A 25909-nucleotide genomic window follows, 5' to 3' on the forward strand; every position below is an offset into this window, starting at 1 on the left:
TCATTAAACAAACATTAATCAGTTGCCTTCTATGCACTAGCATGGGTGAAACATGAATAATTTCTTTCCTCAAAGATCTTCCAATCTAGTGGTAAAGTAATAAAAACCCCACCAAGCAGGCTGACATTAGAATTCCATTAGAAAGGCAATAAAATGCCATTGTAGGGAAAAGAAAATTATACAATTCTGATGCTTGGCACATAAAAATCACTTTATAATAATTGAATGGATGAATAATGTCAGGGAAAATATCTTTAAGGGAATGTTACATTTGGCCTGAATGTTGAGGAGGAGCAAGATTTTGTCAGGAGATGACTAGATAGGTTGTGCAAAGACCCAGTATGAAGGTGCATGCATGAAATGTTGAAAATGTGCCAATAAATTCATTAGTCTGGGAACACAGAGAGAGGTAGTAGGAGAAACCTGCATACCATGAGAGATCTTGAATACTATGTAAAGAGTTTGAACTTTATTCTCTAGATAATAGGCAAGTAAGAGTCTCTGAAGGTGAAAGTTATGTGATCTAACTTTGTTTTAGGAAGATAATTGTGAGGGCATTTCAAGAAAAATTGAAAAGGTGAGACTGACAGTATTCAATTATGATACTATATACTTGCCTCTACCATCAACATTGAATCCAAAAGAAACCATGGGGGCAGTCAGGCTAGGACTGTTGTCCCTATTTCACCTAGAGAGAATACACATGGAGAGGGGTCAGGTTTGTCCCAGGTGGCATGCTGGGTGGTGCAGAGCCACGCCGAGGAACCTGCCTCTTAGTTTGGTCCTGGTGATGCTAGTGCTCTTTCCTTTCCATGGCAAGAAAGCGACTCTCCAATTCCACAATGTCCTCATTATGACTGTGTGTCTGCCTATAAGCTATTGGCCTTTGACTCTAAGGTAGTAATACTAAAGAAGTACCGGGTCTGTAGGGCATAACATTTTTGATCAAAAGAGCAATGTTGCTATTTTTTTATTTTAATGGATAAAATTTTTTACTATGAATTGTGAAACTCATTCTGGACTCTTGCCCCTTTAACTTCACCAAAAATACACGTGATCCTCCTTTCCTTGATCCTCAGCAATTCGGACAACTCTGCAACTAGAATTTACTTTTTAGTAAAATGACTAAAAAAGAGCTAGTAGTTAATTTGGTGGTTAGTTCTATATTTTCTTAAATAATGAATATATAGTTAATATATTAATTTTATACACTCTTACAAACCCTTCTCACAAGGTGGATGAAAAATATTTGAAAATGGCTGAAACATATCTTTAGAAAGCAAAGTTATTTAAGCGTTAGAAAAGATATGTTGAAAAAGAAAAGGCTGTTAGTGAGTTTCAATAAGAAGGACTCTAGACGTGTAGTTCTATTTCAGTTGAGTTGTTTGATGTGAAAAGAAGCCACTTTTAAGAGTGTCATCAAATAGAATAAATAATTTTATCTTGGAAACAGATGAAATGTTTAAATCAGAGTCATATTAGGTATTCACCAGATCCACAGATTAAAATAAAAAAAGTTTCCTGAATCACTGAAACTTGATATAGGAGTAGGAATTTTCTAACAAAATGTGAGTTAATATCAGTAAGTTATTACAGGGTTTCATCAGTATTGAGCTATCAGGACATGACTGAAGGACATGACTATGATGTTGTCATTAAAATTAGTCCCAGACTCACCCTGCAAGAAAGTACACATGGGGATTTCCTTGTGGCTCCTTGGTGGGATATATCAGCAGTGATGGAAGAATTTGAATCATGCTTGTCTGGGATATGCATTCTTTCTAAGCAAGTGCTTAGGCATTTCACCATTTCCTTTAGTAAATTTAAGGTTGGACTTTTATAATTATGGGTGCTTTTTTTTCATGCTTTGTCATATTTAAACTTTGGGGGCATTAAAATACCCTTAGGAATCTTCAAATGTATTTCATAATGTACAGTATTTGTTATTCACAGGAAGCCTTCTTCAGAGAGTCTCACATCCTCAGTCCCTTTCAACCCTGTCTTCGGATCTAATCCAGTGTTGTCTCACTTGTTTGATTTGGGCCAATATGTAGATCTAATTGATCCTTGACTGAGAGGAAACTCTCTCTAAGAGGGAGTATGGGTGGCTGGCTAGACTTGGTAAACTGGCTGAATAATAAACTGAAGAGATGCAATTTTATCCCATCTACATGGAGATGGTCTGCCCCGCTCCAACAGGGGTCTCCCACGTCTGGCAGTAGGCTTGGGAAGGAAACAGTGAACGCACCTCCATAACTCAGAGGTCATTAATAAGTTAATTAGACAATTTTTGTGAAAAAACTGCCTGGAAACAGCTTTCTGGCATTTTTTCTCAAGTCAGAATTATTAAAATTACAAATTAAAGGGGTTGGAAGTAATGAGGGTTTTCTATATAGTACAGATACTGACCTAATAACTTAGGGAAGCCATTAAAACATTGTAGATTTTAGTATATTCAGGGTCAGTTCTGGAGATGCAAAAATAAGAGAGAGAGAGAAAATGATGGTCTCCTTCATTCTCAATCGCTGTCCATTGTCCTTAGGTCATCGGCTATGAGTTTAGGAAAGGCACTGTTTAGAAAAGGGGACAGTTGGAGGCCAACTGAGCTGTACCTTGTGCTGTTTCCATTTTGTCTATTAATTCCTTGATGGGAAATATCTGGAGCAAAAACAAACAAACAAAAAATCCCACAAACAGTACACCTCCTAAAATGCCCCAAGATATTACCACTATGGAAGCCTAAAGATGGTTGGCACTCAGCAAGTACTTGTAGGGTCAGGGTTCTGACAAGCTCTCAGGCCAGGCCAAAAACCTCCTCCTTTCTTGGGTTCCTCTCCATTTCTGGAGCTGTCTTTTAGAGCTCCAGTGTGCAGAGAATCGTGGGGACAACTTGGTAATAATTCGGAGGCCCAGGTGCTGTCCTAACTCAACAAGCCCAGGACTCTGTACTTATTATTAGCTCTCCAGGTGATTCTGATAAATACCAGAGTTTGAGAACCACTGTTTAAGAGGCTTTCAAAGGGACAGCCACTAGTTCTATTCTTCACTGTGGACCCAGGTGTTTTAGATGGGAGATGGATATTTAAGAGTCTCTCAGTTGTCCTTATCACCAATATTGAGAGGGCAGCATGAGCTTACTCCTTGAATTTGTGAACTAAGTCCAAAGTGTGTTTTGATGGAAAACTATTTCAGGAGTTGTTAGTAAGTTCCATGTGATAAACAGACTTCCCTGTTTAAGTACATTAAGGCAGTCACTTTTCTACAGATTTCTCAGGACCTTTAAGTGTCTTATTCTCTCATTGTTAATTCCCAAGAGATGTTGTAATATGGGATATTTATTAAACTTATTTGGATCTGATATTATTTTTTGCATAAGGCATATTACTAGACAGAGTGCATTGTTCCTTATTTAGGAAAGTCTGCTTTGAAGAATTTTTGAAGCTGTGTTAGAATCTGATTCAAGTTAGGTCTGGTCAGTACTAGCAAGGCCAAGGTGAGGACTATGGCATTTCCACTGGTTAACTCACGTGAAAATTAGCATTTTTCTCTACATTAACCGCTGATGCAATTGTGGCATACACATCTGCTCTGAGCCCTGCACATGTACTGACATATAATGCCCACGTCAGTCCTGTGTGGAGGGTGCTATATAAATTTTAGTGAATGTATTCTTTGGTATCTTTTCTAACATTTTATTATGGCTCTTGGAGCCTCAGAGGAGGCCTCCTGCTGTCTTTTTCTACCTGATTTACCCAGGTCATTGCAGCTCTGTAAAACATGCTAAAGTAGCAAGGAATGAAATTTTAAATATGCTCAAAGAGCTGATATGTTTTTGAGGCACTGTTCTGTGGGTTTTCTGAGGGAGTAAGATGCCCACATAGGAACAAATCAAATCAACAAAAGCAAAGTACTAAGCTCGGAAAAACCCCAGATGCAAATTATTTATATTGATATACCCTATACATAACAAGCTTTTACAAATCCATGAGCAGAGTTATTTCTTGCAACAATTTCTAAACTGGGCCTTATGACTAATTCAGGGGCCATGGTTTCAGGCTATTCCACCAAGTTATCAAATCCATCCATATCCTCCAACCCTGCTCATTCTCCCTCTGTGAGTCCCCTTCACCCCTGTCGCCCCCCACTCCCCCACCCCCACCCCCAAGGTCTCCACACCCTCCACGAGTTGCTCAGAAACCCACCAAGGAGGTCAGAGGCTGCAGCATCAGCTGTCAGAGTCACTTCAGGACTGAACCCAAGCTCAGTGCTCAGACCACACGAATATCCCTGCCTCCCCTCACCCCAGGCAAGGATCAAGGATTTTTCACACATAATTGCACCAGGCAGAGGATAAACTCAAATTCACAGAGACCAAACAACCAATTTAAAGTGAGCAAGAGGCCGTTATTTGAGATGAGGGGGCAGTGACTGAGAGAATTGGGCTTAAGGGTTGAGAGTCCAGTTTATTTGGTGAGAACACAGTGCCTGTCTGTTAAGGAGCTTGTGGCACCAGGTAGGGATTAATCCTGCAAACTGCCCTGGGAGGTAGATAAATCTGTATTAATTAAAACTGCAAAATGTTGCTCTCTACCTGCCTGGTTTCAATCTTGAGAAAGAAAAATCTTTCCCAGAAAAGCATGGGAAGAAGATAGGAAATCGTGACAGCTGTGAGGTTGGCTCATTTGTTCTCATCACCTTGATGTTTAGAGTGAGAAAAAGAGAAATAGGCAGTCCTCAGCATGGAGCAGAGGGAGTCCTTAGGTCTCCAGCCACTTCCCGCATTTCTCTGTTACTTAGCCCCGAGCAGAAACAGGACAGGAACTGCAGAAGTGAGCCCTGACGCAGGGCATCCTGAACCAAGTCAGCTCTGAGCCCTGCACATGTACTGACATATAATGCCCACGTCAGTCCTGTGTGGAGGGTGCTGTTACTACCTTCTCCCCTTGCAGGGGAACAAAACAGGCCTGGAGGGGTGAAGTGACATAGGAAAGATGGAGATCCAAACCACCTTGCTGCCTCCAGAGTCCATGTTCTTACTGTTGTGCTCTGTTGCCTCTCAGAGTTACCAAGTGCAGTAAGGCTACAGGAAACCAAGAAAAAGTCAAAATTCCCCCATTTGTTTCAATGTTAATTATGTAACAGCCTAGACTCGTTGTCCATCGTCTTGGTCAGTCCTGTACATTGCTGTCATTGGCTGATTTGCATTTTCTATCCGCACTGGGACTTGTCACCTGCCTTATCTGCCTTTCTAGGCCCCTTCTTCCCTCAGGAAGCACTCCCAGACACTGCCATGAGCTGGACTGCCCTAGGCCCTCCAGTGGCTTGTGCCTCATCCATGTTTACAGTAAGGGCCACACCATGTCTTTTGTGGCTCCTCAGAATCCGTGGCCCAAGGTTGACTAGTTGGTAGGTGCTCAGGAAACAGGTGCTGCCTAATGGCTAGAGGACTGGAATAAGATGTGCAAGAAGCCAGGCAAGGGATTAATTCTTTGATATGTTCAGTGCCCCCAGCCTGCTTCTAGGTAGAGACACTCTCTGGGAGCCCCTGGTTTGTATGGTTTGGCTGTCCAGAAGCAGAGACGCTCCTTTCCTTTGTTTCTCCTCTCTATGTGTTTGGGAGGTAGGGGTGGTTCATCTTCTTCTACAGCTTAAACCTCCTACCAATTGCATGCTCTTTATCTTAGCTAATGAATTAAGTCCTTCTGCCTAGAAATTTTGGAGTCATTCTCCCCTCCCATTCTTCTCTGTCTCCCCTGACAATCCGCACAATGCCTTTAGATGTGTCATCCTTCCAGGCACTGTCTTGCCAATGAGTCTCAGCCCCTGGCAAGTTCATTATGGATTCAATGTGACCAAAGAAATGACAGTAGAATGTTCTTGGGGTGAAAGGGTTATACTCAACTTTATTTCCATGGTGGCAGGTCAATCACTAAAATCCAGTTCACTCTGACTCTGCATGCAGCAAGCCATCCTCTGGGCCTCTCTGCCTGCATAGTCGTCCCGCACAGCCATCCTCTGGGCCTCTGTCCTCGGCACTGCCACCACTCCAGCCTCTGCTCTGCTGTCCTGCAGCCTTGCAGCTGTGTCACCGCGTCACCCAGAGCACTGGGCGGAGCTCTTTATATGGAGTCAATAACAATGTATTGTCCACATGTGTGTACTGAGCTAGCCAACCAGAGCCAGGTGAGAATCCTGGTCACAGGAACTTTCATTTTATCCACAGGCACCTCTCCACATCCTTTGTTAGCAAAGCTGGTGAAGTTCTCTCCCTTCCTCTAACCCAGAGTCTGACAAGCTACAGCCTGCAGCCCAGATCTGGCCCCATGCCTATTTTTATAAGAAACATTTGATTGCAACAAGTCACACCCACTTGTTTATGTATTTGTCTAGGGCTGCAGAGTTGAGTTGTTGCAAAAGAAAACTCATAGCCTGAAAAGCCTAAAATAGTCACTATCTGGCCCATTGCAGAAAAAGTTTGCAGATCCCTGTTCTACACTCTTCTTGAAACTACCTTCCACACTGCTGCCAGAGATGGCTGTGCCCTTACTTCCCTCCTGAACAATCCCGGTGGCTCTTTCTCACCTGAAAAATAAACGACGAGGGCTTCCACCTGGCTCTCTGGCCTTTGCAACCACCTCAGGTTCTCTAGCACCACTGCCTACTCCTGATCTACAAACTCACACCTCTCTGCTCATCATGCCAGGATGGATTCTCCCTTCCTCTCACCTGTGCTGTGCCCAAATCTGCAAGGCTCAGATCAAATGCTGCCCCTTCCATGGCTTCCACAATTGGAAAGACTGTTCCAGACCTTCTCTTTGGATTCCCACCCTCTTTCATAGGGCACTGCCTATGCCTGTCCACACTGACAGAGAGAACCACAGTTGCCTCCACACTGGTCTCCCTTCTCCTCTCTAGCTTTCTTGCAATCTGTTCTGCACAAAGCAGATATATTGATATTTTAAAAACATTATTCAGATGACTTCACCCTCCTATTCATTGTTCTTAGAATAAAATTAACCTGACCCAGGGCTTCCAGGTCTGTGATGGGTTCTGCCGGACCTCTTGCTTCCTGAGGGCCACTGCTTGGGTTGCATTCTGGCTGTGCTTACCTCCTTCTACTCCCAAACATGCCAGGCTTGTTTCCATCACAGGACTTTTGCATTTGCAAAAAGTGTTTAAAAAGTCCTTCAAGGTAAGGACTTAAAAATAAGCAAACAAATTATTTACCACTGTATACTCAGTGCCCAGACCCATGTCTGGCACACTGTTGGTCCGTAATAAATATTTGTTGAATGAATGATTTGGTGTGCATTCCTGGTCTTCCAATCTGCAATGGTGGTTGAATAAATACATAACACACATCATTCATGCAGAGGCCAGAAAGCCAGACTGGCTGCCTTTTATTTCAGAAGGCCGGATTTCATTTCCATCAGCTCATCTGCAGACAATTCGCTTTGCCCTCCCATCAGTCCACGTCTGGTCAGTCAGTCTGTGTGCACCATGGGTGAGCTCTGCTGGGAGGGGCTGGAGCTTTACCCCGGGTGGGCTGAGGCTGATGACGGGAGGGAGAAGTGAAACCCATTGTCCTCAGGAACAGGAGCTGTGGGGATTGTTGGCAGGGTGGTGGCCTGGTGACAGTTGAAGTAGAACCTCACATGAGAAAAGAAGTTTGAAGTCGGAGGTAGAAATCAGAAGAGCAGCAAGATGCATATGCAGACAAATCTGAGAAAGCAGCTCAGAACATGCTTGTGGGAAGGGGTTGGAGTCTGCTTGCAATGCGGTGCTGCCTGCCTGGGGGCATGAGGCACAGGAAAGGAACCCTGGAGGTGAGCCAGGTGTGCCTCAGGGACCCTCCTGTCCCCATCCAGCCACAGCCTTGAGAGTGTGTGCAGATCTCCACACATTGGTGTCTGTCTGACTGCTGCTGTCAGAGGTCTCTTCATCAGGAAGGACTCACTTGTAAAGAACTTTTGCCACTGCCCTCTAGGAATGGACCTTTTCTCAAATGGAGAGAGAAAGTGTCACACATCAGGAGGAGGGAGAGGTGTCCAAGCTGCCTCCCATTAAAGGGATTTATAATGGAACTCCATTTTACACCAATTTATAGACAACTCCCAGGCTCCCTGCTCGTAACATGGTCAGCTCTGCTTCAGTGGGCACGTGAGCGTTTCTCAAAGGCGCCCCTGCGGCTCATTGTTTAGGGTCTGGCCTTGGAACAAAAAGGCTTTTGTGTGCTTGCTGCAGATGTGCCAGGACAAAAGTATTTCTTTTTCCCTATAGGCCAACTTTCTCTCTCTCCCTCCCTTCCTCCCTTTCTCTTTCCCTCTCTCCCTTACTCTTTCTCTCATTTTGAGTTCTGGTCTTGAGAAACCAGAAGATAAATATCCTATCTGGCAAATGCTCATGGAATCACGTCCATTTCATCTGAAGATATGGGCCATTTGGATATGTACAAGACAACAACTGATTCCCTAACTGAATTAAGTTTCTGTAAGATCTATTATTAAATTATGGCAAAGACAGGCTCACTTTCTTTACAGGCACTTCCTTCAGTGAGTCCCTTCCTTCAGTCAAGCCCCTCACTTGGGATTGAATAAGCAGAGGGCGGTTGTTTAGGCTGGATGGTAGGCAAACCTGGGGAAACTGAACGGCAGCCAGTGGATCAGACAGAAGGCAGCTTCAACTCCAACTCTTCAGAATCTTTTGGCATTTCCTCACCTCTCTATGGGGTGTGTGAGTGATTGGCTTTAAAACTGTTGCTAGGCATGGATAAGAAGATTGGATTCTTCCCAAAAGGCAGTGGGAAAGCTCCTCTCGCCTGCCCATTTCTGATTTCATGCCCTCTGTGGCAGTGGAGAGAGTTTCCAGGCAGATGCCTGTGGAGACCCTCCTGAGTTCTGGCGTCTCACCCAGGGTCCCAGACGTGGAGGGCAAGAGGGGCCTCACTGCCTCCCAGCACCCCACATTCCCACAACATGTCTCCCTGCACTGCCCCTCTCCTGTCTCTCTTTTTCTTTTCAGCTAACATAGTGAAGGCCAGGCCTGCCTTGAAGTCAGTGAAGTGTGTCTTATATGCAAGATAATGTATGCATTATCCAATTCTTTAGGATGCCCCTTGGGAAGGCGCCCTCCTATTGCCAAGCCAGATTCGCAGATTCCCCACCTAGACACTCCACATGGGAGTTTCACTTCCCCCCACCCTCCCATCCTCTGGGGCAGTGAGGCAGACACCTGGCAGGAGAGCCTATGGGCTCCCCCACAACTCCCAGGGGGCATCGGTAACTGATCCCCATGCTCCTTCCTGCTGGGGCCTATGAGAGCCTCCCATTCTTCCCATACTTGTCACACATGAGACTTTCAACAGTGCCAGGTTTGCACTTAAGATGAAATAACCTGTCTGTTGTGGGTTGAAATGTATCCTCCCAAAAAGGCATGTTGAAGTCTTAACCCTAAGCACTTGTGAATGTAACCTTATTTGGAGATAGAGTCTTTGCAGAAACAATCAAGTTAAGATGACATCATACTGGATTAAAGTGGCCCTAAGTCCAATGACTTGTGTCCCTATAGAAAGGTAAAGATTCAGAGACACACTGACACACAAGGAGAATGCCACATGTGACAGAGGCAGAAATTGGGTATAAACCAAAGAACGCCAAGGACTGCCAGTGACCAGCGGAAGTTAGGAAGGGGCATTGTCCTACTGACAGCTTGATTTTGGACGTCTAGCCTCATAAACTGTGGGACTGTGTAAAATCTCTGAATGTTTGCATTTCTGATAAAAAACAAAAACAAAAACCACTTTTTATCAAAACCTGAACATAGATTTTATACTCATTTCAAACACATAAACTTTTCCCTTTTATAAAAGGCCATGGGAGGCAAAGTGTATTATGAAGAAGAATGAAACTTGCCTTTTGTGAAAGTAAATAGAAGTAATAAATAAGCATGTATTACTTTTATGATATCCGTGCATTTGTGTTATACAACGTCAGATCAATGATCAAAACTGGAAAATTCAGTGAGCAGCTTGGTCATTGTGACACCAACTTGTTGGTGTTCTAATGAGTAGTTCTCAGCATTGTGAAAGTACAAGGCATCCATGAAGTCAAGAAATTGTTTCCAGTGCCTTGCTAGCAATTTAGAGGTTTGATAGGGTAATAGGGACAAGCTCAAGAGCATGGAAATGACAAAGGGATTCAGAAAAGAGAAATATGATCGTGAAGGTCTTAAGCGTTATCTGATATTAGGTGTATAAATAAATACCTACACACATAAGTAACTTTTATTTTGTTTGAAACTGACATGGAACTCTCATTCTCCGACTAAGCAATACAGTTTGCTAGCAAGAAAGCCTGCTCTGAGAGACTTGGGTTTGAAACCATCTAAACATTCATCAGTAAGGAATTGGTTGAATAATGTAAGGTGCAGTGGTTCAAAAGATTTTATGTAGATAGTATATACTAATATGAAAACTGAATAAGGTAGATTGTCAAGTGAAAAATCTGTATACCACATGTGTATCTATATACCAAATAATCCTTTTTACATTTTAAAAAAGGATATGACCGTTTTGGGAAGGACATACAAGACATAATGAACAATAGATAATTATCCTGAGGACTGATTCTGAAGTCCCAGAAGTGAACAGAGTTTTAAACTTCTTTCTTGTCTTATGCTCCTCTGTATAGTTTGAAAAATAATAATCATATCATAAGCATGTATTACTTTTATGATAAAAATTAGGACAAAATAAAAGACCTGGGCTTGAGTCTCATTTCTGAGGCTGCTTCCATGATACTGATTTTTCTGAGCTTCAGTTCATTTCTCAGGGTTGATAAGAGGAACAAAAGGTATGATATTGGTAAAAGTTCTCTGCACATTCTAACATGGGGTCCAAAGGTTATAATATATATTTTTTTTCTGTTGTAGTATAGCCCAGGAGCCCTCTATCTGAGTTGAGGGAGCCGGGTACCAAAAAAAAGTTGTAGCTAAACTTTTCTCCAAGCTGTTATGGAGGGCCGGGATTTTTAGACTATACTCTCTCTCCTGGCCTGCCCTGCAGTGCTCCCCTCTCCTTCCTAGAAGTACTCGGGACTGTGCTCCCAGTGCAGTGGGAGATCCTACAGTATTTGGAAGGAGGAGGAGACAGCAGCAGCTCCCCTGGCAGCAGGATGGGACAGCTGTTTTAGGAGACTTGTGACTTCAGGAAACCTCGGTTGGCAAACACACAGCCTCATCAGGAAGGGAAATCCAGCAATCCGAATGCTCTGTGAGGCCCCAGCTTAGCTCACACTGTTTATTTGTGCTCTTAGTTTAATGTTGATCACTAGGATCTAAATAATGATTCATTGCCGCACCTGACATGCAGCCCTACTTTATCTTCCAGGTGGGGAAGGAAGTTCCTGCCTAGTGGGTCTTAGCTTTATTACAGCTACTTTGCAGTCTGGGCCCCAGCACAGGAATGACACAAATTCAGCAAGTGACACACATACACACACACTCTCTCTTTCTCTCTTTCTCTCTCTCTCTCTCTCTCTCAAATACACAGAACTCACACATATACCACTTGCATACGTGCTCACATACTCATACACCATTCACACACACTTAAAAACACTCATGCACAATACATGCCACTCACTGACACTGCACACACACACACACGCACACACACACACACACACACTCCACAGTCACATGCATACATCCCACATACTCACCATGGCATATCCACTGAACAAATGCTCAGAAATATGAAAGGGCAAAAAAAATACTGCTTATTAAAACAGAAGAGTTTTCTGCTTTAGTGAGTCAAAGCACTTAGCAGAAAGTGATTTTTCCCTCCACACACCTACAGGCGGCCACTGTGAACAATAATCATGCCTTAGGCAATGATATTTAAAGACACATGACAGTTCACTAAAATGAGAATCCACCAGTTACTCCTCCTTTTGGGTTCGTCATTACCTTTGTGCTGGGTTTTACCTTGGTTGTTAGGCTCACCCTTCCGTCCTCCAAGCCCACAGCCAGGCAAGCTAGTTTTCTCTGCAAGTGTTGAGACAAGGACGCTTGGAACAGAGAAGTGAGAAGCCTGCCCTGTTCACCAGGTCCAGCCAGGTGGACACTCCTCGGGAGAAGATCCTGGAGTTCAGGGAGGGAAGGGAGGCAGGGCAGGGTCAGGCAGAGTGGTCAACAAGGAAGGCAGGCAGCAGAAGCTTCTGCTGGGGGACTCCTGCAGGGAGGGGCTTCAGCCCGAGCCCACTGGTGGTCTTTACCCTGCAAAGCACCCTGGCCAAGGTGCTTTCAGGCAGCGGGGAGAAACTCAATGAAATTTCTTTTACTGCAGAAATAACGTCAGTTTGAGTTGCATGAACATTAACGAGTCCCTTCTTTGCCTTCAAGGCCTAATGTGTTTGCATCTTGTTTTCTCCTTGAGGCCATCAATGCCTGGCACTAGTAGACAGTCAGTAACTATCTCCTGGATGGAAGAACTACAGCCTTCCTGATGCAGTGGTCCAGATATTTCCGTTCAGCTCCCTTCACACATATAAAGGGGTTTCGGCCATCTGGTGGGCATGAAGAAGATTATAATGTACCTGAACATTACCTCACTGTCTGAATATCTTTTCTTCTTTATTTATGTGCACTTCCTTGGTGATCTCATCCAGCCTCTCAGCTTTAAATACTAGTTATATACTGACAACTCCCAAACCTGTATCTCTATCCTGGATCTCTCTCCTGAATCCCAGGCTCATATATCCAGTGGCATTCTGGACTTCTCCAATTAGATGCTTAATAGGCACTAAACCTTAACATATTCAGAACAACTCCCAATTTACTCCTAAATCCTGCTTCACTTTCAGTCTTCCCCCTTCTCAGGAAAGGTAACTCCATCTTTCTAGCTTCTCAGGTAAAATCCTTGGATTTATTCTTGCATTTTTAATTCATTTCACTTTCATTTTTACTTCATCAGTGTGTCTGATCTACATTTAAAGTGCTTCCCAAATCTGAGACATGGCACTATCTCCACTGTCTGGCCAGACGCACCCAGCATGTCACTGTGTGGATTAAAAAAAAAAAATGTCCCACCTAGTGTCTTAGGGCCTCCCTTGACTTCTCTGCTTCCCATCTTTCCCCAGAAGCGCTAGTGCTCCTTTAGAAATGTAAGCAGCATCAGGTCAGTGCCCTGCTCCAAACCACTAGTGGGCCCACTTGTGCTTCAAGTGCAAGCCACAGTGCTTACCTTGATCTCTACCCACCACCCACTCTTTTCCTCAAATCCCCACCCCCTGCCCTGGCTCCTGTCATGCTAGCTTCTTGCTGTTTTTCCCAGCACCAAGCAGATTGTCATCTCAGGGCCTTTTTGGAACATCTGTCCCTAAACATTATCCTGGTTTTCTTCCTCCCTTCTCTCAAGTCGGCGTCAGTGCCCCCTTACTCGAGAGACAGTTTCTGACCTGCAGCAGCACTTACCTCCATGCCCTGCTGCTCTTACTGCTTCTTCATGACGTTTGTCCCCACTTTCCATGTTATGTCTATTTTTACGTGTTATTGCATCACTTCTCCTTCTGGAATGTAAGCTCCATGAGGGTGGGGGACGTATGGGTTTTGTTCTCTTCTATACTTCTAGTGCCTAGAATGGTACCTGATTCTCTGTAGGCTCTCAGGAAGTTTCTGATGAATGGAGGAAGGAAAGAAAAAGGAAAGAGGGAAGGAGGAAGAAATGAGAAGGGAGTCATGAGTCCTGTTAGGCCAGAATGTAAGCACATTGGCCGATGGGATTTTCCATGAAAGCAGTGTTTCTTAAACTCTTTTCGTAATGAATATTCAAAAAGAAACACATTTTATGTATCCAGTTCTGAGCTCCAGTCTTCAGATGCTTTTTCTCCTTTGCTCCTCCCAACAGTCCTGTGAAGCAGGGATTGTTATTTGGACGTTACCAATGAGGCTGTGGAACACAGGGAGCATTAACCTGATGCAAAATTTCCAACTTAAATAAAATGCGACTTAAAAAAACACATATTTTACATTATGACACTGTTGACATATACATATATAGAGATATAGGTAGATGTATTTACTACATGGAATGCACTCTATTTTCTATTCCTTTTAATTCTAAATTCTATTTTAACATTTTCTATTTTATTGCATTAACACAAAGACAGCCTGGACTCACTAAAATGATTTAACCACCAATGGGTTATAAACTGCGGTTTGAAAACACTGGATTAGAGGGAATATTACAGTGTTGATGGGGGATAAAGGTTAAAATGCAAGTGAGGTGACTAGTCTTGTGCACTGTCTTGGGAATTAGTTAAATCAGACTGCTTTGTACAATTTTGGCATTTGGGTTAGAGATGGGGAGAGATGGCAATTTTCTAGCGTGGGTGCTTTAGGAGAGAGGCATGGGTTGGATGCCGATGGGAAGGTGTTTTAAAAGTAAGATGACATCGAGGGAGAATGTGAGAGAGGGATATGGCAGGACACCTCATCCTCATGGCACAGGAAAGTTGGTTAGGGACCACATTCCAGACTCAATAAACTTGGTTTCAAACCCTGTCTAGCTTTCCTCTGCCATCCTGAGAACTACTCCCATCCTTCACTTCAGGTGGAGACTGTGTGTACACAATTTAACTGCTCTTCTGTCACCCACATCAATACCTTTTCCAGAAAGATGTACTTGTTCTAAATTTTTCCATTCTAATGTTTCCTGCTGTACTGAGAGATGACTGAGTATGTTGTACTCAGGTTATCTTCTCAGAAGTAGACTTGCCGCATTTCCACTGGTCATACAATGATCATTATCTGACACTGAGCCTTTATTATGTGCCAGATTCTAAGTAATTTGCAACAACTCTGTGAGACAGTGGTACCATTAATCTCCACATTTTGCAGTTCTGAGTATGATTAAGTAAGTTACCCAAGATTTCCTAGCTAGTAAATAGTGTACCTAGGATTTGAATCCAGGCAATCTGGCACCTGAGTTCTTGTTCTTACCCACTACTTGTTTTTTTTTTTTAAATGTGAGTGATGACTGTAGTGAAATAGGTGTCAGCCTATTGTTTCATGAAGCAAAATTAGAAACTCAGGGGCTTTGATGGTAGCCTGCTAGATTAGGGCCAGGGCACACCCCTTATGAGTTCCTTTACCCTACTTTTCTCTGAATTCAAATTTTGAAAGAAGTACAGTTAATGAAGGCTAAAATATTGATTGTCCAATTCATAGACTGCGAGCTGGCTATAGACCTCTTTTGTTTGGCTCCTCTAAATGCTTAAAAAACTGTAGATGTTGATACCTTTGTTGGCCATGCACTTCCCAGTTCATCATAGTCCCTACCATTCTCACTAACCCCCACCCCGCTCTTCACTTTTGTTACCTGCCCAGTTTCTGAAGGCAGTTTGTGTGCACGTATGTGCATGTGAGATGTTGCCACCTTACAATGACATCAAGTGCCAAATGTCTTCAGTACCAACTGGATCTCTTAACATCACATAGTCACCACCCTGAAGATGAACAGAAGGTAACTTGGGCATGGACTAGCCACTATTCTTCTCACAGTGCTTCACATCTTAGTGAAAGTGCATGGTTCCTGTTTGTTGGAGGAGAACCCAAGGGGAGTGTACCAGACCTTGAGGAATAATCTGGAACCTCTTTTCCTGAAGCTGATGTAATAGTGTGGGATCAAATAATGATCAAAAGTTGCAGTTGAAAGAGGAAGTTGAGGCAATGATAAATCACCCACATAGAGCATCGGGTCTTAGGGGCAAGTGAGGAGACAAGCTCCCAGGTCAGAGGGTCAGGAACTGACCAGGAATTGGAAGCAAAATGAGAGGGAGCTATCGAGGATTCAGTGAGGGTATCATTGGCCTGTGAGCCACATGGCACCTGTGTTGGCAACTTGCTGGGGTGTTCTTAGATGCAAGCATTTAAACACCTAGAACATGTTTGGCTTCAACTGGTCATTAATGCTTATGCATTTAATGAGGCCCTACTAAGGGCCTGAGTTAATTGTAACTGAATGAACCTTTACTATTGAAAACCTCAGCTCTTAATGAACTCTCTGCTAAAGATGTTGAGGAAAAAAATGCCAGACCTGCTCATTATCTCTAATATCTGTTCATCCTGACTTCCAGACTCTTATGAAAGCCAAACTCTGTTTGTTCCCACTTCCTCTTTTTTAATGATCAGTATCATGCCAAGATGTTATTTATGCCAAAATACATGAACTTGATGCTAGAGTAGGAGATGCAAGGAATTGGGTAAATATTTTTCTGAAGAAATAGTTCAGAATGGCAAAATAAGAGCATTTATTTTGTAGTTCAGCAGATGTTTAAATTCTGGCTTTGATACTTTCTACCTGTGTGCACAGGGTGGATACTTAAACCCTCTGAATCAGTTTCCTCATTTGCAAAATAAGGTGAATAGTGCTTGTAGTATGCAGAGTTGTCATGAAAACTATTCAATGAAATAACATATGTAAAATAATTAGCACATGCCTAATATATATTATGCATCAAATAATTATAATTTTTATTATTGTTGCTTCTTGAAATAATTGGAGGAAATCTAGATGGAGGTGGTTTATGACCTATAACAAAATGATATTTTGTGTGTTCCTTGAAATAGAATAAGAACAAAAGTAATAAACCTGTGTTCATTCCCAACTCAACCATGATATGTCAAACCACTTAACCCATAGAAAGTAGTGGACAACTGAGTATGCAAAGCATGGGCTTTAATTTAGACAAGGATGACTTTGATCTCTATTGATTAAGTAATTTTGGACAATCTAGCTAGTGTTTATGGGCCTCCATTCTTTGATCTGTAAAATGGTGGTAAAAATTTTTCCCCAGATTTGGTGTAATAAAACACTGTAACCATTCTTAATATATCAGTGCTTCCTATTCAGTCACTTTTGATGAATATCTCTGTGTGTTCACATGGATGTATGTATTGTGAGTATATTGTGTTTTAAGTCATTTTAAAAAATGGAATCTTACTGTTTAGAAAACTTTGTACCCTGTTTTCACTTAACTTTATCTTATGACTATTATTTAATAACTTGTACTCAAGAATCTTATAAATGGCTGCATTACAGTCCATCTTATGGAAGAACTACAGTTTATGAACCATGTATTATTTGAAGTGTAGACTGTTCCTTCTTTTTCATTTTTAAAAATACTATTGCAGAGAAATTTCTTATATATTAATCATTTTTATCTCTGGACAATTTCCTTTTTATCAATTCCAAGAAGTATAATTATTTAGTCAAATGATGTGCCAAATTGCTTCCCAGAAAGATTGTATCAGGTTACAACTCCTGTTAGCATTATATGAAAATGCCTGTTTCACCATGTCTTATCAAGAGTGGATATCATCCCAAATTCTGCTTTGCAAGATGATTTTATCTATGAAAATTTTGTATTTTTGACTGGAGCTATCTCCAACAAATAACAGTCTATCCCTGTGGAGAAAATGGAAGTTCCTATGGCCAGGATCCTCACCTAACCCTAAACTATTGAATGACGTAATTGACCTTCTACTAGGCTAATGCTCTCACACCAATTGGCAATAAGGTATTACTGTCACTATATAAAGAGCTCTGCCCAGTGCTCTTTCAAACTTTTCTTGCATAAGAATTAAGTTCGATGTAAACCCTCTTACCCCAAGAATGTTCCATTGTCCTTTCTCAGTCTCCTTCGGGCAAGACAATCCCTATTTCAACCTCTTACCTGGTCGAGGCTGAATAAGGCTCAGAGAAGAGTCTTAGGAGTTCAGATTTCTTGTCAGGTTGACTGGTCCAGGAGGCTGAAAATATGTCATTCATATAAGAAAGGGTGAACCAAAACGATTTTTATGTTGTCTTAATTGAAAGACCTGGATTAGCAACCTAGATTTCTACCATCTGTAAAATGGGGGTATTTATGTCTATCCCTTGAAGGGATTTTGAGTAGAATTTAGTGATGCGTTGATACATCTGGATGTCTACAGAGCTCACATTTTACACAAATGATGGATCACAGTGGGTTGATTATTTAGAGAGCATGCTTGTGTAACTCCAGAACCACTCTCACACTCACTTAATTAGATTATATCAATTGCCTAGAATGGTAGTTTTCAAATTTTTCTTGCATTAGAATCACCTGGGGGCTTGTTGAACCATTGTTAGGTCCTATCCACAGAGTTTCTGATTCAGTAGGTAGGGTTGGGCTTGAGAATTTGCACTTCTAATAGGTTTCCAAGTGACACTGATCCTGGGGTCCAGCAACCACATTTTTAAAACCATTGGTCTATAGAATCCCCTTGCAGAGCCTATCATTAAATTAAACTGCTACCTGCTATGTGTGGATTTGTGTTTTTATTCAATGGGAGGCCACAGATACTCGCTTATCAGCAACATTAAGCAGTCTTTTAATTATTTCTCCAGGACATGGTGTTGTGTCCTTGGACAAAGAAAATTCATTGATTATACCTCTCCTTGAACCATATCTTTATCTGGTATACACATGTAGTTGCATGTGTATTGTATGGGCATACCCAATATCGCAAAAAAGGACTATTTTCAAGTCAGTATTAGAATTAGCTCCTGCTTTTCAAAGCAGAGCTATCAAATTTAACAATTATTCGTAAAGAAAGTGAAATTTCAGCTCCATTTCAGGTGAATGAAAGATCTTATATTTCCAAGGTCATGTCTGTGATAACTCTAGGTTTATCATGACCTGGGAAAGATAAGGGGACAGTTCATGATTTCAGAAGGGACTTGAGACCATGGACACCCAGCTGTGGTTAGTGAGCAGACAGCCATGTTTCATTCAGCCCCATTCCAGGGAAATGGCTCCAATCCAAGCACATGAGCAGGCCAGAGAGCAGGATTATTTAGTCACCTGGAAGTTCAGCCTACCACAACAGCTGTTGGAGGAACCTGTCGCAGTTAGTTTGCCAAGGACCCAAAGCCAGATGCCTGCCCTGGGAGAATGCATTCCCAAACTGACACCTGGGCCTTGGGACAGCCAATGAGATTCAACTGGGAAGAGCAGAGGAGCCTGAGTTAGCCAGTGTGTTCCAACTAAAAGGGCTCACTTTCCATAGGAAGAACTCCTACATAATATGAAGTGGATGAAGAAAGGGAAGAGGTGTAGAAGCCCAATTAGATAACTGTCTCCAGCCATGTCTTACATGTGCAATGCTCTGATGCTATTCACTAGGAACCCAGATCCATCTGACACATTTCCTTCCTGAGTTTACTTTAAAACATTTTTAAACTCATATTGAAGAGAGGAAAACAAATGTCGTCATTCAATACAGATTTATTTTAGCAGCAATGGAGGATTAACTTGTGATGAGGTCATTCCATGTCAAACAGTTCTGAAAAAGAGTGTTATGGACTGATATAGATATTACTGAGTTCTTCTTGACTTAAATCACATGAGAACAGTGGGCAAAGATAAGGGAAAGAGGAAGAAGTTTGGGTGAAAAAGGAAGACATAGGGTGTCAATTGAGCTTTTTAATAACTGATTGCAAATAACTGTGGAGTTTGGAACTATTTATTTTCCAGGAAGCTCATGTGTGTGTGTGTGTGTGTGTGTGTGTGTGAGAGAGAGAGAGAGAGAGAGAGAGAGAGAGAGAGGGGGAGAGAGAGAGAGAGAGACTTTATACTTATTATATATTCTGGATGGGTCATATATTCATATATTTGTACATATGTCTGAGACTGAGACATGGTCTTACAAAATCATGACTAATGTTTCTGATGGTGTGATTGTGTAATCAGGATGGAAGCAACACATGTAAACCCAAACAAAGCCCATCCACACTGATTTCCCTTATCTCTGAGGGCCTGCACACTGAGTGTTCCAAGCTAATGAGAGGTGATTAAAGCTTGTGGGGAAATGCTTAATCTGGCTGGGGAGTAAACCATGCTGATCTTTTCTAAGTGAGCAAGAAGCTTCCCTGAGCTTTCAGAAACAGCCTGCATTAGACACTGTGATTTATGCTGCATTGAAACTCCATTCTTCCATCCCCCCAAGTTATTAAAGCTGTTCATTTCTCCTTAGCTTCCCATGGTGCACAGGGTTTCCATGGCAAAAGAGAAAATAGCTGTTTTCCCTTCTATGCATTTAGCCTGGTGTTCAGTCTCCACATCCATCTGAATAATACACAGAGCTCAGAGAAACAGAGGTATAGGAATTTAGATCCTGCTTGACCAAAGACCTGGCATATGAATAATTTGCAATTAGTGTTTAAAAAAAATTTATCTTCCTCTTTTTATGTTTTCTCGAGGAGAGAGAAAGGATATAGAATATGGTTTAAAATTTCATCTCCAAGCAGCAGCAGTAACCTGGCTATCCCAGTGTAGTAGTAACTCATGGGTGAGCAAACAGTTCACAAGGGGAAGCCAGGAAACTCTGGCCTCTCGAGTGCCAGGGAAGGAATCCATAGCTTCCCCTGTACCTTTTCAATGAAGTGTTGACAGTGTGCTCATTGATTTGTCCAGCTTCTCTGAAGCACCATAGTTGGACAAAAGGAAAACAATTGTTTGTATTGACATATATGGAAGCCAAAAATACGGTGTTTTTATCTATCTGATTTGCAGGGAATTAAAGGAATGATGTTTTCATGGGGAAACCATAATGGGGAGAGAAAAATACATACATGTTATCCACAGGGACCTTGGCATGGAGGTTTGACACTGTGCCTGGGTGTTTCTCAGTTTAAGACAGAGGATTTCCTTCTTGAGGGATAAAGCAAGATCATCAAAATATTGATCTAGTCTATTGATGATGGAGGATGATGTTTATTGTGAGGAGTGAGATTAGGGCATTATTAACATTATCACTTGGTTCCTTTCCACTGAGGCAGTTTAGTTTCCTGTTTCTGCAAGAGTTACCTGCATTCCTGTTTTCAAATCCTTTACTCTAGCCAGGTACAGCTACTTATCTGCCTTCACATGCAGACTAGGCTGGTCAACCCTGAGCCAGCCTCTTGCCCTGTAAAGGAAGGATGGGAGCGAGGCCTGAATAGACACAGAATCAATGTGTGTGCTGTGCTATTCTCCTGTCCCATTTGAGTCCTTTTGAGTTCTGTGTGTATTCAGTTCCACATTGCCTGATTTCTCACTAACTGTTCACCCTCTTCTTTAATCTCATTATAAATACATGGAGTACATTACCTTTCACATCACTGATGGGGACAGTTTAACAGAGACTGACACCAGCAGCTTGAGTTAAAATCCAGCTCGGCCTACTCACTGGCTGTGCAACTTTGAGCAAGTTACTCAGTGTTGGTGTGCATCAGTTTCCTCACTGTAAAATGAGGGTAATGAAAGGACCTAACTCATACGGCTGTGGTGAAGTTTAATTGGTTAAGAGATGTAGGCACTATGAAAGGGCTTAGTACTTGGCACATACTAAATGCAGTGGAAATGCCTGTGGTCGTTACAATTCCAGCTGTTATTATTTGACTTTAGACAACTTATTTAATAATTCAAGCTACTGCTCTGCTTTAAGTGTGTGTTTCTTTCAGATTCTCTGTTGGGTTGCCTCTGGACTGGGGCACATCCTGTGGCTCTCCAGATCATAATTTCTCACCCTGATTCAGTGTCTCAGTTATCTAAGAAAAATGGATTTTATAGAGGACTCTGAAGAAACCATAATTTCCCCTTTTGTACTTAAAAGTTCTCAAAGTTTGAGGCTATGACAAGGTTGGACTCTGTAGAAGCAGAAACTGAGAAGGCGTCTGTCCTTTTACTGGGTTAGGCTATTCTAGGATGTGCACTGGGGAGAGGCACCTGCCGAAGTGGAGGGAACACTGTGGGCTGGATGGCGAGAGGAGGTCAAGTGTGATGCGGCCTGACAGAGACTGTGCCAACCCTGCAGACAGCTGTGGGGTGCATGTGGCCCTTGGGAAAGAGGAACAAGTTAGGATGGAAAAGGAAGAAATAGGGTGTCAATTGAGCATGATGTCAGAGACTTTCCTGTAAACCCACATCAATTCAGAATTTCCTTTATCGTCCTACTTGGGTCAGTAATATGGATCTGATATGTGTCACTTTGGGAAGGTTGAGCCCTTGAGCAAGGCAAATTTTGAAAAAGCTGGAGCATAGTTTATGTTATTGTAGGAGGTGGGACTCAACAGGAACTAGAGGAGCCATTGTAGGCTCTTTACACAGGTAAGGCTGATGGAAACGATTCTGGGGGTCTTAGAGGATTTATATAGAGACACAATGTTTCCACTTACATTTTTTTGAGGCTTTGGGAAATTCTAATAGAAATTGTGGTAGGTTTAGGGTGATCAACCCTCTTGGTTTGCCTGGACCAAGGGGTTCCCCGAGACACTGGACTTTCAGTGCTAAACTTTGGTCCTGTGTAGGCTGATTCAAAGATATTCCCAAGTCACCTCATGGAGTTACAACTGAAGCCATGGAATAATAGACAAGTGGAGGGTTGGAAAACCATGCGCACGTGTTTTTCCATCTACTTAAGAGTGACAGGGAACAGAGACATTATTGATGGTTCCTGCAGGGCTTCATATGTACTTGGCAGCTAATAAATATAGATCAAAAGGAAATTGAACATGAGGGCAATGAATTAAAAAAGAAAATTATTTGGAACGAACTGCTGAAGACAGGGAAAAAATGATAAAATAGGCAATAAATTTAGGTCACAAACCAGAGCTAAATGCTATAATGCACTGAATACTTACAATGCTATAAGGGTCAGGCCACGTCCTGAGTCAGTGTCTTTAGACTGGACTGCTCCTGTACCCATGTGCACCATAGAAATACCCTAAAAGCCTTCCCTCCATATGTGCCCTCTCCTCGTTGATTCTGAAACATCCTTTCCTTCTCTCCTCCTCAAGGGACATACATGTTTCATGTTAAATCAGTTAAATTATTTAACATATACATGCTAAATTAGTGAGAAGCCCATTTCTACCCCAAACTGACCTGGTATATCCACCATTGCCCCCTCCGTGAATGAATGAGTCTCCCCTGGGAACTAGACATAATTTGGCACTGGTGTGGAAGTTTGGTGTAGGGAGTGGGGAGGTTTCCTGCTTCTGAAAGTACATTGTCGGGGTTGCTTAATCCAAGTACAAGGCCCAAAGAGTTTCATGGATACTGGTCTTGTCTCTACATTGAAATGAGAGCAAGATCCGTTTACTTTGTTTCCAAACTATGGAAAGGTTTACAGGAAAGGCTCTGACAAGATGATATGTTTCACTCTCAGTGACCTTTGGACTTTCTGACCTCATGTAAACCATAGTTCACTCTTAGTCCACAAGTACATTTGCATTGATTAACTGGGCTCCCTACTAATAACTAAGTTCTTTGTGTCCAAAATGTTGTTGCATCCTGCTGAATTAGCTGCTTTTTATTGTCAGGTTGTCTTAACTTTTCTAACATGAAATATCAATTACCACCTCTCACCCTTAGACTAATGGCTCCTTCATTTTGACTTTATCTTTATCAAAACAGCAGCAGTAGAAATTATTTTTTCAATTTTTCCATTATATCTCCCAATTAGTAGACACCCACAGACTATTCTGTGAATATTCATAGAAGCTTAGATTCTAAAATATGCATAGAACCTGGAATATAGGAGGTGCTCAATGAGGATTTGTTGTATAAATTGTAAACTGCTCCACATAATATTTGGTGAAAGAACCAGTGAGGGAATTCGAAAATCAATACTAACTTAAAAGGTAATGATTTAAAAGATGAATACATTAGTGTAGCCCTCAAGTTCACGTGACATTTATTAGAAATAATATACCTATACTCCAAAAATATTTTTCACCATTATTGAGTGATAGTGACTGTATTTTAGAGGAGCATGCAGTCATGAAAATCTGCATCTGACATGTGGCTTAGAAGAGGGGTTGCTGAAGAAGGAAAAGAAAAAAGGAGAAAAAGACAGAAGAGAGTTAAGTTCCCTGATCTGAGGCCCTGATGCCTTGCCTCCCCTGTTCCCTACCATCCACTCAATTCTGTGACTGGCATCTCAAGTTGGATTAAATCTACCTGCTTGCCCTTACCTTTTAGCCCCACCTGTGACTTTAAGTCTCTGTCTCCAATTGGAATAAGCCCGTTTGGTTAAACAGCTTGTATATGCCTAGCACCATGCTGGCACAAAGGAAACTACTGATGTATAGACTGTGTATTTCCACAGTTCCTACACTAACGCATCAGGATGACAACAATCTGGCTGGGAGCTAAGAGTTGCCTACCAAAAGCAAATGTGAACATGCACCTCCTTGCTGCATATAATTAAGTGCTAAATTGGGTGGTACAGAGGGTATGGGTCAAAAAGAGATGGCGTGGATCAGGAAAGAATAATGTGGTTTGTTGAGTTCATCCAGCACTGCACCTAAGTGTGTATCCTTTCTCTGCTCTTTTTGGCAGGTGGGAGTTGAGGAGGGCTGTTAGGGGGAGCTGTAGGCCCTCACCCAGGGATACCACCCTAGGAACTGTGTTGCATAACCAAATTCCTCCTATGATTTCATTTCAAAAGTATCCTATTGCTAAAATAACATCCAAGGCCTCCTTATGCTAACTATACTCTTCTTATATAAAACAAGGAATGTATCATTTTTATATTTATTCAGAAGGTATTAGCCATATCATTAAGTGATTTCTAACCAGCAGTAGCATCTTATAACCTTGACCAATAGGACATGCGTTATTATAATCAGCCAAAATATTAAGTGATAACTAATAAACTGTATGGTTAGTCTCTGCTGTCAATACGAAGGCTATACTTTAAAATAATTTCTCCACTAGTAGATTTTTAGGTTTAACAATAGATTATTGTGCCTTGAAAAGGCTTAATCTGTCTTAGAGTAATTCCCCTGGATTTATTTACTGTATGAAGTTTAAAACAGCAGTGACAATAGAGCAGAAGGAGCTATTATCTCCAAAGGTCTAATAGCACAGAGTTGGGTCCTGCAGGCTTTCTGACTCCTCAGAGGAAATATGGAAGATTCCAGTACTGTAGTTCATCATAGTGAGCTTTGCCTGGGAATGTGAGGAAGGAACCGGCACTTCCTTTCTGGGGTGAGAGGCAAAATGCGCATCCATCCATGCTTGCATGGTGACTTATTCCCTCTGTCAGGCCCAGGCAGGAGGGCAGTATTTGCCCTGGACCTGGAAAAGCCCACCTGAGGCAAGGCCCAGCCCTCCGTATCCCCTGAAACTGTGGCCTGTATTTCCACATGTGCTCTTTGCATCTAAGTGGGCTCTCTCTCTGCCCCTGCCCATCCATTTCTGCTACTGCTGTTGATTTCCCAGGGCTGTTTGGCTGGAGACAGATGGGAGTGGCCTCCTTCTCTGATCTGTAAGGATGGCTTTTCTAAAGGGCCTTTGAGTAATACTTGCCACAAAAATATGATGTTTTTGGAGCCTAAAATATCAGATGATTAGAGAAAAGAGCTTATATTGTGTGTGTGTCTGTGTGTGCTTCCAAAAGAAAAATGAAAGTAAAGAAGAAAACGCAGCCCCCTTTTCCAGCCCATCCTTTCAACAGACCCCTGGCGTGCCTTCCCTGCCAGCATCCCTACTTTTGTCTTTTTAACTTGAGAAAGTTTGTCAGAATGAAAGGAAGAAAGCTGGGGCCACCTGAGTGCTTGAGTCAGCCCAGGGCTTTGCTGGCCATTTGAGGAAAAGTAGGCAGGGGTTCAAGCTGAGGAGTCTGTCCCCTGGGAACCCCACCCTGCCTCCTCCCAGGGCACCTCCTCCCTGGGGCATCCTAACATTATATCAGCCTTTCCTCTTCCTACCCCAGGGCTGTTGTCAGAGGCTCATATGAGGCGGAGTGGGTGAGGCTGTTAGGGGCAGGAGCCCCAGTGTGTTTCAGGAACCTGGGGCACTGACTGTCAGGCCATTCAGGGTGGACTTTATTGAAGGCA

General features: G+C 42.4%; 1 protein-coding gene across 11 annotated transcripts in view; it reads left to right on the top strand.

The window, feature by feature from the left end:
• Positions 1 to 25909, top strand: part of NCKAP5 (NCK associated protein 5) — a 1007163-nt gene that overhangs the window by 144162 nt on the left and 837092 nt on the right. The gene's annotated exons all lie outside the window — the stretch shown is intronic.

The sequence above is a fragment of the Manis pentadactyla genome, chromosome 8, assembly GCF_030020395.1.
Source record: "Manis pentadactyla isolate mManPen7 chromosome 8, mManPen7.hap1, whole genome shotgun sequence".
NCBI classification, from domain to species: domain Eukaryota; kingdom Metazoa; phylum Chordata; class Mammalia; order Pholidota; family Manidae; genus Manis; species Manis pentadactyla.